Source organism: Diuraphis noxia, unplaced genomic scaffold, assembly GCF_037042655.1.
Source record: "Diuraphis noxia isolate RWA-SAM2 unplaced genomic scaffold, SU_Dnox_SAM2 contig0002, whole genome shotgun sequence".
Classification (NCBI taxonomy): Eukaryota; Metazoa; Arthropoda; class Insecta; order Hemiptera; family Aphididae; genus Diuraphis; species Diuraphis noxia.
Window position 1 is genome coordinate 29278288 of NW_028301712.1, and position 16624 is coordinate 29294911.

Below are 16624 nucleotides of genomic sequence, written 5' to 3' on the forward strand. Positions count from 1 at the left end.
TCTCGTACATTATTCACATGACGATCACGACGGAATTTCAGAGAAAATAATCACTTTTTGAGGTGGATATCGATATAAATCATTCGATTTTACGTGTTATAATAATATAGTTACACTTAAAACTCAAAGCTTATAACACAATATTCCGTTTTATAAATTATTATTTATTACAGCTATTATACCTATCCACATAAGTGGACTCGATTTTATGAATTTTTGGCCTTAAACCGTCTAATTTCGTCTAATTTTCTTTGGTGATTTTATTCACTTATTGTCTTTGTATAGGTTATATAGAAAAAGAAATCAATAATTTTCGAAATCCATTAACACCGGTATTTTTTCTTTTTCTTTTATTTACTTTAACTATATTATATAGTACTTTATGTAGACAATGTAAATAAAAGATGATATACCTACTTGACGGACAACGATGAGAATGTAAATAATATTTTACGCGTGTCTGCTTAAGAAAGTTCACGAAAATTGATTTTTTCAAAACGAGAGTAAATAAAAAACCTAACTTAATATGTAGTCATACCTACTCACCTATCCAATAAAGGTATATCGTAAATCAAAGCTATTTCATCGGGGTCCACAAAATGATTAAGCCCGACGCGACCAAACAATAGACAATATTATAATAATACTATGTTTAATAGGTACACGCCTTAAGAAGTTAAACTCGTTTGTTATGTCTTATATGTTATATTATATTAGTACATTATTAGTAAACTACTGCCAAGTGCCGATGTCGTTGTTCGACATTAATGATAACGTATATACGTGATGCCGAGACGGCGAACGATCGGTGATGGGCAATAAATAAACGCGTTGACCGAGTTTGTTAAAATACAAAAACTACCATATTATATTTGAATATCGATTTATGATAAATCGCCGAAGAAACCGGTGGGAAAACAATAAATTGGCTAAAATATACTGTCAACCAATGAACCAAATTAGTTATACTGCACGAGTTCAAATCTGCAGCTGCGCCGAATCGAGGCTACGCCGCCGTGGCACCGCCCAGGTACCTACATATTGTTAAAATTCATAATTTATTATTATTATTATTATCGTAATACGATGTGTATATGTGTATAGAAGCGCCGATGTTTCTATCCATTTTCGACATCACGCCGCCGTCGTCAGTATAATATTATGTGCGAGCGATGACGGGTTCCCCTTGGAGTATTTAATTACGACGCGCATTCCATCGGTATAGTCGCCAACAGTCGAGTACGTGCCGGTGATTTTTTTTTTGTTTTTTTTTCTCGCATCATTCCAAACACACAAACATAGCTTTCATTTAATGATATTAACAACATCATTCGTATCATAATGTGTGTGTAATGTGCGCAGTGTGCGGTTAATCAATTACAAAATAATATAATATTATTGTTTATTAATTATCTCGTTGCCGCGCGCGGATTTAAGAGGACAAAGCGTACGTGAGACGGCCGAGACGAAAATCATGTGCCTATACCTATAAACGCCGATACGATATATACTAATTATTATTCAAATAGCTAGGTTACATTTTAAAGTTTGCATATTTTATTATGTTGTTGACGCGTTATAGTCAAAATATGCTATCATTGATCGAGGGTGTCCGTTTTCGACCAAAATCTTATATACCTTCCCTTTTCAGTCAAAATAAAAAGTTAAATAAATACTTTATGTGATATAAATTATAATACAAATAATCATTAAATATATAGACAAGTTTTATAAAATGAGTAGAACGCATATAAATAATTAATAATAATATAAAATACAATTACAATATTGTCAATAAACGAATGAGCATCTAATATAAAAACATAAAATCAAACATTAAAAAAATGTAAACATGACAATATTATTCCTAAATATGTTGTCTTGACCACGTCTTTACATAATATTATGTAATACTACAGTACCTATGACTATTGAGTCATGAGCATATTTTAAACTTTATGGCTCATAATAGCAAAAATGATTATCGTCAGGAGTCAAAATAACGATTACGGGATCTAAACTATATATAGTTTTTTGTTAAGCATAGCATTTCCCTAAAAGAGATTATTTTTTCAGTTCGTTCAACGGCTCACAGTTAAAAAAATTATAAGCGAGTGTAAAACTGTTTAAAATATCGTACAATATAAAATCATTAAGTACCTAACGTTAGGTACCTTTAAAAATTATAACGTATGTCAAACCTTCGCGATGTATATACTATATAGGTACACCTACTTCCTTGGACTCGGCTATATAGACAAGTTTAAAATGGCAGCGTCCCATAATTGACCATCACGCATATACACGCGTAATAACATTGATTTTATGATAGAATAAAATATTATAAAATCAATGGTATTAATTATTATTATACGATATTATGATATTGGGCATAATAGTCGCTCGCAACTGTTTTTCGACGGAAAAACGCACGAAACGCGTGAACGATGTTATTATTACACCATTTGCGCACTTAAACGGTTATCAAGACCGTCTCTCATTTATCGCGTGTCGATAATTTTTGTACAAAAACCCAATTAAATTTATCTCGTGTTCGATGTGCGGCACTGCAGCGTATATTATAGGTATACCTATATATTCCTATGTATTACATATTATAGTATTAAGGTACCTACATCCCAATGGAGTTAGGGCCCGCAGCATTTATGGGTATAGGTTACGCGGTTGTCATCCGCCAACTGCTATTAGTTTCTTATAAAATTATTATTCGGATGATGAAGACGAACTGAGGTGAACTTGATTTCTCAATAAAACCGCGCCAATTATTCTTTCTAAATTATACCCATCACATATTATTTTATATACACCTATAATATACATATATGTACTGCACCTGGCATAATTATTATGTAATAATATTACATAAAAAAAAATCGGTAGAAGTGAAAATAATAATATGTTATCAAAACAAGATTATATATATATATATATACAGATGTTAAGCCAACGGATAAAAAAAAATATATATAAATACAATTAAGCCTAATTGAGTAGTAGGCATTACACTAAAATGTACTTAAACAGTCATCGATTACCTATATTATATAAAATTATAAACACATTTCTATTAACGGTAAAACACGATTGAGCACGGCCCTTATTATCGGAGAAAAATTTTTAATATTATGAATGGGCACGCTCTTAATTAATACCTTTTTTTGTTCCAACGCTACTAATATCAATCATCTTTATTTAATATTTTGTGACCAATTTTTTAATGAAATTCAATCTGAACACTTTTACATTTTAGTTGTAACTTCCACTAAAACATTTTCCTCATTAACGCTTTATAAAGAAATATATTTATAGCACAAGTTGTCATTATTTTCATGAAAAAATCAGAAAAAAAACATTAAGTAATTTATTACTCTAAGTGTATAACTATACTGTAACTGCTTACTGCATGCATGTGTCTAACTCGTAGGTAACCATTTATACAGATGTTCAAGTTAAAGTAACTTATTATTTATTATTATTATTAATAAGGGTATAATAGCCAATATAGGTATCCTGTAACTTTTGTAATCAGTTACAACTAATCAATAATGACTTGCCTATATCCCTGTCTGTACCTACCTATGTCATAAGAATAACGTAAGCAAAACGGTTTTTCATTAACTTGATAAAGTTTGATACGACGTAAAGATTTTTGCTTATTAAATAAAGTATGAAGTGGCTACTTTGCACAAGTATTTTATTTTTCCGAGTCGTTGGTTCATTGAGAAATTTTAAATATGCTTGACCATAAAGGTACAAAAACGCGTGCTCAACCGTTCAATAACCCTTAATAAATATTAGAATAAAAATATTTTAGTAATTTTAATGTTTCAGCAGTAGGTAATTATTTTTCCGAACGACCCACGCTTCCACCGTTGTCGAATATTATAATGTGCGTTATTAAAATTAGTGAATTAAATGAGATGGAAAAAAAAAACGGAGACATCATCTGCTGCAGAATTTTTTCCTTGAAACTAGGTCTTTCCACGACATAATATTATCATATACCTATGGGTACACGCAGGTGAAAATCATTAGCCATTCGTGATTCGGCATTTATATATTTTGGTCGTCAGAGCTGATCATAACTCATTTGATAGTGACGGATGGCACCCTGCCACGTAGAATTAAAAATTGTAATTTAATACACATTTTCATCGGTGAGCATCGTACCCAAAACAATAATGGAATGATATCATAATATTTTCATTTGCGGTGCGTCAGATTTTTACAGCGCGATATTGTTTTAGATTGGCCGTTTAAAAACGGAATACTATTTATTAAATTGAGCTATTGGATAGGCAGGTATATAATTTATTATAATACTATATTGTTTTTTCACTAAACAATTGTTTTTTTTTTATTATTCATTTACATACAATAGGCGCATTAAACGTAGGTAATACGATAGTGGAAAAAACTAGTAGATAATATTATTTATATGTATTATTTTGTATTTATGTAATATTATAACATAATATAATCGTCAGTTAATATTATAACTCCTGCTCTATACAAACGATAAACTGATTTCTATGTATGCTGTATGTGTTTTTATAACGTGTGAAAACAACAGAATTAACATATTGGAATATTAATCAATCATACTTATTCAAATTGATTTATTATAAGCAGTTTTAATTTAAAAAATCCAGTGAATGATAATAATTATAATTATAATTATCAATCGCAAAACAGATAAAATATGTATATATCGAACATTTGTTTCAAACACATTATAAATCTCCGAACGGTTTTTTTTTTTTTTAATTAAAATATTTGAATCAATTTCAGTAGTCAAACCTGTTTTCAAATCACCATCATTCTTCAATTTTACAGCAAACAACTCGTGTTACACAATGTTCTAATTATTGAAAAATAAAATAGTCTTCAAATATTTGTAATCGAATAACAAACTTGTTGGACGTGTAAAATATTTGTATAGGTACTTAATATAATTCGTTCGACGTAAAGATTTTGTTTTCGGCATAACACATATAATGAAGTGAATTGGAGTTGCGGTGGAATGCATTATTAGTTATTACCTAGTAAAACAAACTACAGTGAACGAGAAAACGACTTTCTTTGAAAATAATACATAAATCAACTTGGAGAAGTTTCTGTATTAGTATTACAGATTAATAAAATAAAAATAATATTGAATATATAATAATAATAGTATACGAATTTCTCACGATAGAGATTCAACATAGGTATGATTCGTGATTTAAACGGCAGTCATCGAATTTTCCTCATAGTTATTTCTATATAGTCATTTTTGCAGAAAAAATATAAGTACTTGCATATTTCATATTAAAATTACATTTTGACTTCGAGTGGAACATTTGGTATGAAAACGAACTTCATACCGCTGGAAAACCCAAAATAATAATAATGGTATACCGACACAGTTTTTCCCTTTGTCATTTTAAAGTACTTAATGATTTTATAAAATTTTTCAATTAATTACAATAGAAATATACTAATATTATCTGTAGACTATAATCAATGATAACCATTCATATAAACAAAATAATGTTAGATTTCCGTTTGCCGAAATAAATTTTGACGAAAATTTCAGTTTGACTCGGATGAAACAAGATACCTACATTTGATAAAATAAACACAAGACAATTAAAAAACCCATAAATGATTTTGAATTGCCACCAAATATGATATGTATACAAAAGTAATTTGCAAACAAAAGTAAAACACAAACATTTTCAAACAAAATGTCTTAAAATTGATATAATGGCCGATCAGTAGGTACATCTCAATTATTAAACGCCTCATCTTTAATACATACTTATACTAGTTATATAATACCATAAACAGTATAAACTTATTACAACCTGTCACAATTTATTCAAGCGCTGGGCTTGTTCTATAAGAATTATATTTTAGATTTGTGAATGACTTTAATTTGATGCACCCTCAAACACGGACCACACCACGCCATATTTTTCATTTAAGTTGAGCTTTATGCAAAAAATATGTCAAAAACCAAACGCATGAAATAAAATAAACCTTGTTTAAACTTACATTATATTATTATTATTATGTTGTATATTGTCGGAACAATAAAACGTATAGAATAATACAAGAGGCGAGATATATGATGCCCCCTCTCTCACTTCATCGGTTAGGCACCTACCTTCTTTTACATATTATTATTCTTTTAACGATGTATATATATATATATATATATATAGGAGTATAAAATATACGTAATTGGTTTTGCTCAGTGAAAAATTATAATCTATTATACTCTGTACGGGCGGCTATTGTGGACGACGAAATCGTTTTGACGTGTATATTGTTATGATTAATATACTATTTCACCGCGCGCGTTATATGCTATATACATAATAAATATACATATATACCTGTGTACGTATATAATATAATAAGTTAGGTACCTACGCTGCTATGCGAGAAAGTGCTGAATAACAAACAATATTGTGTACCTTACCTATATATAGTGGCGTTGTGAACCGTATAGTGCGCGTATAGGTACTGTTACAGCCATAATACGAATAATATTTCCAATAATGATAATGTACATAGTAAAAGGTTTTGGTTTCGATTCACCCTCTTAAAATTCACAAAAATTACACTTGAAATGTAGAACCACGTCAATATATTAAATTTATTAAATTTTTTTTTTTATTGTTACAGCATCAATATCATGGTTATTAGCTTACAATGTGATGAAGTTGTTAAATGCACATAATGGATTTTTACAATGAATTTTAATAATAATGCAAATTAAGTTAAATTAAGTTATACATTTCTATTTTTTTTTTTTTAATGTGATTATTTTTTCCGTGTCAGCATAGGATCCTATATAGCTTCGTATAGATTGTCTGGTATTTAGCATTCATTTCTGGCCTCTGTGAAGTTTTGGCAGTGGATGATGATGTGTTTGCTTTTATAATATAGAATTGCAAGAGCGGCATGTAGGAGGTTCGGTCTTAGGTATCCATGCGTAATTCTCGTGCGGTCAATTCTAAGTCGGTTCATGATTACTTCTTTTAATACAAAATTGTACGAGGAGAAAATTAAAATTAAAAAAGAGCTCCAATAATGTATTATAATTAATCGGATTCACAAAATATGATTTGATGTTTTATCAATAGATAAAAATCCAATTTAGCTGCTACAATAAATATAGACAACTCGTTTTCCACAATAGTTGAAATCAAGATTTTTATGTAATCGCTAAAAATACAAGTTAGGAAAGTGGTGGTCGCAGGACACTCTTCAATAAATTAACCTCTGCAAATCACCGATAAACACAACAATATTACTGTAGGCTTACATCTAAGGGTCTAAGACTTGGCAGAACTTAGACCGAAGATAAAACTACGCCTTGCACAAAAAATAATAGTTACAATACATCACAAATTATGGTTCAATTAATTAATGATATTATGGTATCAATAAATTGATCGTCATACCTATATATGTGTCAACGAGAGATTATAGACGAACAGTAAACTAATTACACATAGTTTCTACTTTCCATTCACAGCGCATATATAGGTAGTGATAATTATTATTTTATACCGAATGATGCTTTTAACAGTGAACCCATTATCCCGAAAAGGTCTAGTAATATTTATTTTTGAATAATATTAAATCGTTTTTGGAAGAAGTAATATTTTTTACTACCTATATATTATTATTTTATTTTAATAATATATTTTTATATTTTTAAATGATACCTTTCTTTTGTATTCTAAACCTGAATACTTTTATTAATAAATTGTATGCATAAAATTCGAAATTCTAAGGAATAGTTAACACGCATTACGAACGGAGTACTTATTACACCTATATAGTGGACTAACATTTTAATTTTTTTAATTATTTAAATATAAGATTAATTGTACACATTATAAATATAACAATACAATATCTCTTAAATGTATACCTACCTTCTTTAAGCATATAGCTTTTGATGAAGGTGGGGAGTTAATATTACTTACTAATAATATACAGATTACTTAAAGCCTTAAACGATAACAGGATAAACACGTTTAGTAATTATATACAAATTATACAAGTTATACAAGTTAATTGAAATAAAATTTAGATTAGAACAAAATATAGGTAATAATTAATTTTAAGCAATGATATTATATAATATTTTATAATATGAATGATATACATTTTATTCAATATTTAATATTGACCAATTTTTAATAATATTTAGGTTTTTCGATTTTTTTTTTTTTAAATCTAAATCTAGAAAGTTATAAAATTTCGGACCAAGATAATTAACAAATTTTTTACCAAAAGAAGTAAACGTATAACTAATTTTAGCATCATATGCCCTAATTTCCCTAGTTTGTTTAGATTTATCTATATTATACCAATTTTCCATATTTTTTACTACCCATAATTGTAATTTTCTTATACATGAGCAGCAGTGAGCTAATCAGGCAAAACTTAGAATTCTTTATAATTTTGAGACGTAGATCCTTCTAAACTGTATTTATTTGGACATATTCTAATAATTTTATTTTGTTGCAGTTGTAGTGGTTTAATAGCTTTTTGGGTAAGACATCCCCATACTCGAATGCCATATTGAAAGACTGCTTGGTATAATGATAAATATATATTACGTACAATGTTAATAGGAAATGTTATCTATATATACATTCCACCTTAAGTTTTCATCATATATAATACCCAGGTACCATGTAAAAGGTACTTTTGAAATTGATTTACAAATATTATTATTACATTGCTCCTTATCTCTACAATAATGGACAGTGATTTTATTGGAAGGCACTTTTTCATTGTTTATAGTAAAGGTCATAAACACTGTTTTTTTAATATTTAATAATAGTTCCTTTAAGCTTAAATGATCGACAACTCTTGTCAATTCATTTTCTGACTTTTGTTATACTGAATCCCAAGTGGGACCAGAAAAAAGCAAACATGTATCATCTGCATATGTAATTATTTTCCCATCAATTTTTAGATCGCATATAATATTTATGTATAATATAAAAAAGATCGGTTCAAGTACACTGCCCTGAGGTACTCCACGTATTATTTCCCTTTCCTCACTTAAAACACCATTTATCATAACTATTTGATTTCTTTTAAATAAATAACTTGTAAACTATTTTATACTACTCGTTTTCATACCAAAACTAGGTAGAATTCTAATTAATTCCAAATGATTTACCATGTCGAACGCTTTAGCAAGATCTAGAAATATCGCCAAAGTTTTCTTTTCCTTATCTAGTGCATTATAAATAAAGCTAGTGGCACTATAAAGAGCCTCTTCGGTACCTATCCCAGGTCTGAAGCCAAACTGATTTTTTGATAATAACTTGTTTGCTTCTAAGTAGTTTATTAAGCAGTTTTTTATAATCTTTTCTAATATTTTTGAAAAACTACATAAAATAGAGATTAGTCTATAATTATTAACTTTATGTTTATCTCCATTCTTATATAATGGAATTACTATTGCAGTTTTAAATTTATCGAAGAATGCGCATTTGCGTATACTTAAATTACATAATATGTATCATACATCATTGCCCCCCACGGGTCTGTTTGAAGTTTTTTAGGGGTAGATGGTGAGTTACATTATTTTACCTAGTCTGCCCGATTGTTTTTAAACTACTTCGGCGCCACTGTATGTACCTATGTTAGTGGCCTCAAGATACTTTTAGCTATATATTTTATCATAACCAGCTAAGGTGTGATCTTTAAGTTTATCAATTATTTGAAAAATATCCAATTCATTGATTTATTCTTCAAATGCAGTATCAAAAGAATGATTTAGTAGTTCAGTAATATTTTCAATATTATGTAGTATGATTATTACAATTGCTAGTTTTATGATTTCCCACCTGAATAAAAAAATCATTTAAGAATTGTGTCACTTTATACGGTTCATATAAAGTACTTATAGCCTTGTTATTGATAATTATAGTTTTTATTTCGTTTGAATTATGGATAACTGTGTTCGGTAACTTCTTTGATTGATTTACTTACCAATCTCACCGTACTCATCTAAAATGTTCACAGAAAGTTATCTACTTAGGGATATGAAATTAAAAATATATGTAGCGATTCAATAAACAAAAATGTCAAAACCTAACTATTGTATTGCGATGACTCTGGCTATGTAAAAAATACATAACGTTAATACTTTTCGATTTAATGAACGACGCGTGCACTGTTTGATCATAGATTTATCACTCATCACTGTGTGCATAATATATAGAGCGTGTAGAATAAACACAATTGTTATACGTACCTATATTATAGTCATAATACCGTCTTGCAGTTATCACAGTCATTTATGATATTATGATATATTATACACATTTGCAGTATGGCCGTTAACATAAAGAATTTTAAGTGTATTAAAATAATATTAGGCATGTTGGGCGATGTTTATTTTGGGCAGCCCTGGCGATGCGGTCCTGAAACCATACAATAAACACCTATATGGCGTGTAGGTATATTATTTATAAAGAGACGGGGCGGAGTAAAGGAAACAAATACACAACACAATCGTCGGGGCCCGTTACGCGGGGGAGTAAATTGTACGTGTAATTTAATAACGTCTAACAAAAGATCAGAGAATCGTTTGACGGGCACGTGAGAAAGAGAGAGAGAGAGTGACGAAAAAGAAGAATATGAAGAAGTGGAGACGCCTCGAGCGGCGGCGGCGGCGACGGGAAATTAACCGTCGGCGGCACGGTAGACGGCCATATAAAATAGCTGTTATGACGCGTCGTTATTATATTATAATAATAATATTACCAACGTCGTATATATTGCACACATTGCGTATATTTGTAATAATAATATTGTAGCGTATATTTATTATTTTGTCATTAGCGCATAAATTGGCGTTCGTATATTATGCTGTTGACGAGTGATCTTCATAATATTAATACCTAATATTCGATATTTAATATTCGTCGGATGTCGTTCGACTCGTATATAATAATAAGCACCGCTAAGTGACGTTTTTTTATCAGTGTTGTATTATTACCATCATCGAGTTACAAGTTTATTAAAATTATAATAACATAAAATTATTAGGTATACCTACTGATATTGGTTCAACGTACCCAGTCGTAGGTAAAATATTTAAAAAAAAAAAAAGCTTAATCAAGCAGTCAAACTATCTATTTTTAAAAATAAATCATCTCTTTGGAACAATTTTTGGGAGGGTTATTGGTATAATATACTGACGGCTGATACAGTGATACTGAAATTAAAACTTAACACTTCGATTAGAAAACAAATAAATTATGTGGTATCGTATAACATTTTACATGGTGAATAATATTTTCGGTAGACGGTTGCAGCGAGCCAATCTGGTTTAAATAAAGATGTATATGATACGGGTATCTATAATGGAATATATTTACCATTTACCAATGATTGGTTACAACATAATTAATTTAATGATGCTTTACTAAAATTGGATGAATCAATCGTAAGTCACTGTATAAATCATTTTTAAGTAAACATTGACCTTACCAGTTGCCAATTTGCCATATTATATTATTTCATTGACACATTAAATGTTAAAGTAGGTATAGTGATGATTGTTTCTAAAACTCGGCAGCCCGGGATATATTGTAATACACTATACCATAATATAATAATATTAGGTACCTACATATGTTTTTACCAATGAAATAAAATTTAATCTCTATTGATCGAGCTATATAAATATACAGACATAATTTTAAAATATTCAACTATATAGTTATTTATTCGTGTTTTATTTTTAATCAACTGGTCGTAGTTAAAAATTTATCTTCCTGTATACAATTTATTTTTGTCTGCCCATTTGTGGACGGTGGTCAATATGGTTGTATTATATGCTGTAGAGAAATACAAAATAAAACGCAAAAAACGATTTAAAAAAAATGGTGTTTCAAATACATCACACCTCCGCGGTTCCGCACACCATCACGTACTTTACATTCGGACAATTTCAGTACTTGTATCGTAGTGTTTCGTCAGCATGTGTAACGATATAATTGCGAATGACGATCGATCAAATCATCAAATAGTTGTACCAATTTATACCTAAACGAATCCCGCGTTTAAATTTTCCGAAAAGTTACATACTATTGTCTGAAAAAACGCAAACTAAGTGCAATATATATTATATACTATAATAAATTACACCTATTGGCTTTTACCTCTTTTTATATGACATTTCACTGACACGATGAGCGTTTTAGCGAATTGTAATTCATCGACCAAACCACTCAATAATATTTTAATATATCGATCATTACGTACTATATATTTATAGAGAAGTACAAATAATAATCGACGTTTTTAAAAAAAAAGTATGATTGAAACGTATGATGCATCTATCTGAACTATCTATTTTATACAATATATGATACAACTACCATATATATAATATTGTTACGTATAAATATCATAGGCGTGCGGAGGGGGTATGCAGGGTATGCAGCTGCAAACCCTGAAGCTTTTTGAGGGGTAAAAATCGACTCTAGAAAAAACCTTTTTTGCGCAAGAAAAATAATTAGTACGTATTTTAAAATATTTATAATGATAACAAATGATTAAAAATGAGAGAAATTATATCAGACTTTAACGGCGGTGACAACGTTTGATTAACGTAGAGAATCATAACAAGGTGATTACTATATGCTAATCACCATCCAACGTAGAAATATACCTATGGCCGGGTGCTATTATAGCAAATTGAAACATCTAGTTGTTAGTTATCAACTATTGCGAAATACACACTTTTTATATTTTGTCATTGTATTTGTTACAATATTTTTTAAATTAAACAGTAAGACATTTGTAGTATAATATCTATAGTGTAGAATTATATGGTGAACTAAATTACCAGTATCATAATACTAAAAATGTATCAATCTTTGCATAAGTTATCACTATTTAATATATTTATATATAACTTATAACTCAGTAAATATTTTTATTTCCACTTACTGTATTTTTCTTGTGTAGGTACAATAAATAATTGTTTTGATATATTACTAAATCTAAATTTTAGAAGTTTCGATGCTTTGAAAATTATTTTATTATCACAAGAATATATATATATATATAAATTGTAGTAATCAACATACTAAGAATTGGGCATACTTGGCTCACATGTTATTTCTTCATGAGAAGCTTGTCCTAGTCTGACGTAATTTTGCAGATACCAGAAATCCTTAAACATACCGAATTACTAATATGAAGCATTTAGACCTGATCATGAAAACTGTAACAAAATCATAACTTTCCTAAAAATAAGCAAACTGTATTTATATAAACCTAATTTAAATATATTTTTCTTAAGTTGTGTTCTTTTTTCTAGTTTTTTTAAAATACTTAAACTAATCATATTGTAATATATCAGAATCCCATTATATTATAAGGTAATATTAATATTGTAAATATCGTTATCTAATACCCAATAACCTTAGTTGTTTTTGAGGCTTTAATAAATAAATAATAAATAATAATAATATTATGAATAGACAACAATTAAAACGTACACAACCTAATGTGTTTCATGCTTAAGGTGCGTACGAATACATTTATTTATATACAATTTCATTATCGATGATATGTAATATCATTTATAGGTAAGTGTTATTAACAACATTCATATATTATATATATTATATATACCTACGTATATCTCGTACTCATAAAATTCCATTTACTGCATTTACTGACAGAAAGTTAAATCTATTTTATTTTTATTTTCATGTTTAGTGTCTTAAGTACAGCAGTTTGGCTTATGGTTAATGTTTCTTTAAATTTGATTTACGATAATCTTGCACAACTTAAATGCGTCTGTTTGTCTACTATAACCATTTTTAAATTAAGTGAATTTTGATTTATTTCGCTTTAAATTTCAGCCTATATTCTCTTTTGGCTGCAGTAAATTATCCTCTGTATACTGTATTATTACATATACATACTCTATTGAGCGCTAGAGAAAATGCAATAATTCATGCAATTTATATGTTTCCGAAAGCTATTATTGTTTCTTTGTTGTTTAACGATTATTTATGTCAATATATAGATGACATATATTTTATATTTTTATAAATTTCGTACTATTGTATATCAAATTGAATTGCCTAATTAATCAGAATTATATGGTAGAAGTATATTATTATATTACCTGAAAACATGATAATTCTGGAATTTTCGTAATATCCTAGCCGTTGTTGGCAATGACTGTAAAGGATCGGTAATATTGGATATTTCGTAGTTTTTTCAACATTTCCGTATTATATTAGGCAATTTTATAAATGCGTATATTTGGAAGAGAACGAGTTTGTCAATAATATTTCATGCTTTGTGGGAAAAAACGTTCTGGGAAACCTCGACATAGTCAGAGCCAAGGATCTGTTGAACGTGTCAATCAAAATGTAGAAGATATATTTTGGATACAATATGTATGATATGAGAATAAAAGTAGTGGTTAGATGTATGGATTAAAATATATTATATACAGTTCCGAAAAAATTGAGCTTTTAATTCAGGTAAGAATTATTTAAATCATTATATTTTTTATTTTTTTTAACTGAAAGAAACATTATTAGTTATTACATTTATACATTAAAAAGATTACATTTTTGTGTATTGGATGATATCCGTATGAGGCGATATTTGGATGTTTAGCTCGATAAGACGTCGCATCAATATGTATGGATGAAATATATGGCTTTTAATCTGAAAAAAGATATTGAGACTATTTTACAAGTTTTTAACCCGACTCTCGGGTTAAAAAATCTTGGTACAGATTCATTAAAATTTGAACAATTTTATACTATACAAGTTGAAAAAACGGACTAGCCCTTAACAATAGCTTATAGAACTTAGTATTAAAAAATAAAATTAATATCTACTAGTGTATATTTTATTTTAATGTGAATAATTATATTATTATAGTCAATCAACGACAGAAAAATTCACCATGGACGAACATTATTTGTTAAATATATACGCTGTACACTAACAGATTTCCTATCCCAATTCACAGCTTTAAAATAGAATATTTAAATTCAACAATATTGTAGACAGTTATAGTAGTGTGTATACAATTTACAACCTTTATGTGTTGTTTATTTAAGGGGTAAATTTAAATGTTTCCCATAAATCTAACATACTACCTAATAATAACTTTCATGTTTTTATGTATATTATATATTTATATATTTAGGTATACAGTCACTTATATTATTGGTATATATTATATTCCGTGTAATTTATTTTAGACGGGTATTAAGTCGAATATAATTAAATATTCCTTTTATGATGGTAGTTGTAATAATTAGTGGATAATTATTTTCTACATGTTCTATGTAGTGGATAATAATTCAGACCAACGGCGTAAAACACGATCCAAAACATAAATTATTCATTATTGGCACATCACATGTACCTAACCTATATAATTGTTTTTGAAGAGTGTATCATTGACTTATAAAGGTATAGGTACACGTAAATAATAGGCAGTATAGGTACCTTAATTCAAGCCGGTAGCGTTTTCGTGATTTCCATAATTTTAATAACTGTTTTAAATTAAATGGAATTTTATAACAGTGATGTATAATATTACGTTAACAATGCACTACTTACATATTTACTGCTGTATAAGATTAAAATTATTCCAATTAAACATAATATTATGTAAAAATTATATTATTTTGAATAAAAATACTTCATGTTCACTCGATTGTATCCAATGTGCGTGAATAATTAATTGTATTATTTATTGTTATTTTCAATTTTGTTAGAACGTAATATGTATGTTGTACCTACTGATAGTGTTTACAATATTCTTGTGCGTTATACCTACCAGTTGATATATATTAACTCGTTAACCTTACATTCGATCGTTTAAGTCTCTCTGTTCGTGAAATATTTATAATAGTTAGGTATTAATTTTCATGTTGTATCCCAACGAATTTAGTAGTTTTTTACGGTTCTGTTGGTTTTACACTAATGCGTAAGTATATTAGTTTTAAAACATTTACCGTGTAATTTACTTGTCCGGTAGAGTGTCACATATTATAATAGTAGAGGACAAATGACTGTGTGAAAAACAAAACGTTTGCTACGGTTCCATATGTTTCTCACGACAACAAACCGGTGACTATAATGAGGCTTTTTCGTTTTTGAGATTCCAATCGAAGTACCTACATTACTCAAAACTATATACCGTTTTAATTTTTTACACTTCTTGTTTACGTCGGGATAAAATACAGTCATTATCCTAGTAAAACTAATTTATTATTTGATGAGTTTGATGAGGTGTGAATACAGATTTATAGATAATAACATATTGTTTTAAAAAACAAAGCGTTGAGCATTATAACTATTTAAGTGTGCCTATATACTACCTATATAAATTATAAAGTATAAATAATTATACAACATATTTTAAAAATATAAATATTAATATAAATATTTTAAATAGTTAACCCCGCATAGAAATTATAAAGAACACGCTATATGTATATTGTATACCTATATGTATAAGAAATAAATAAACTAAATAATTTAAAATTTACTTATTTTTTCTTATAATATACAT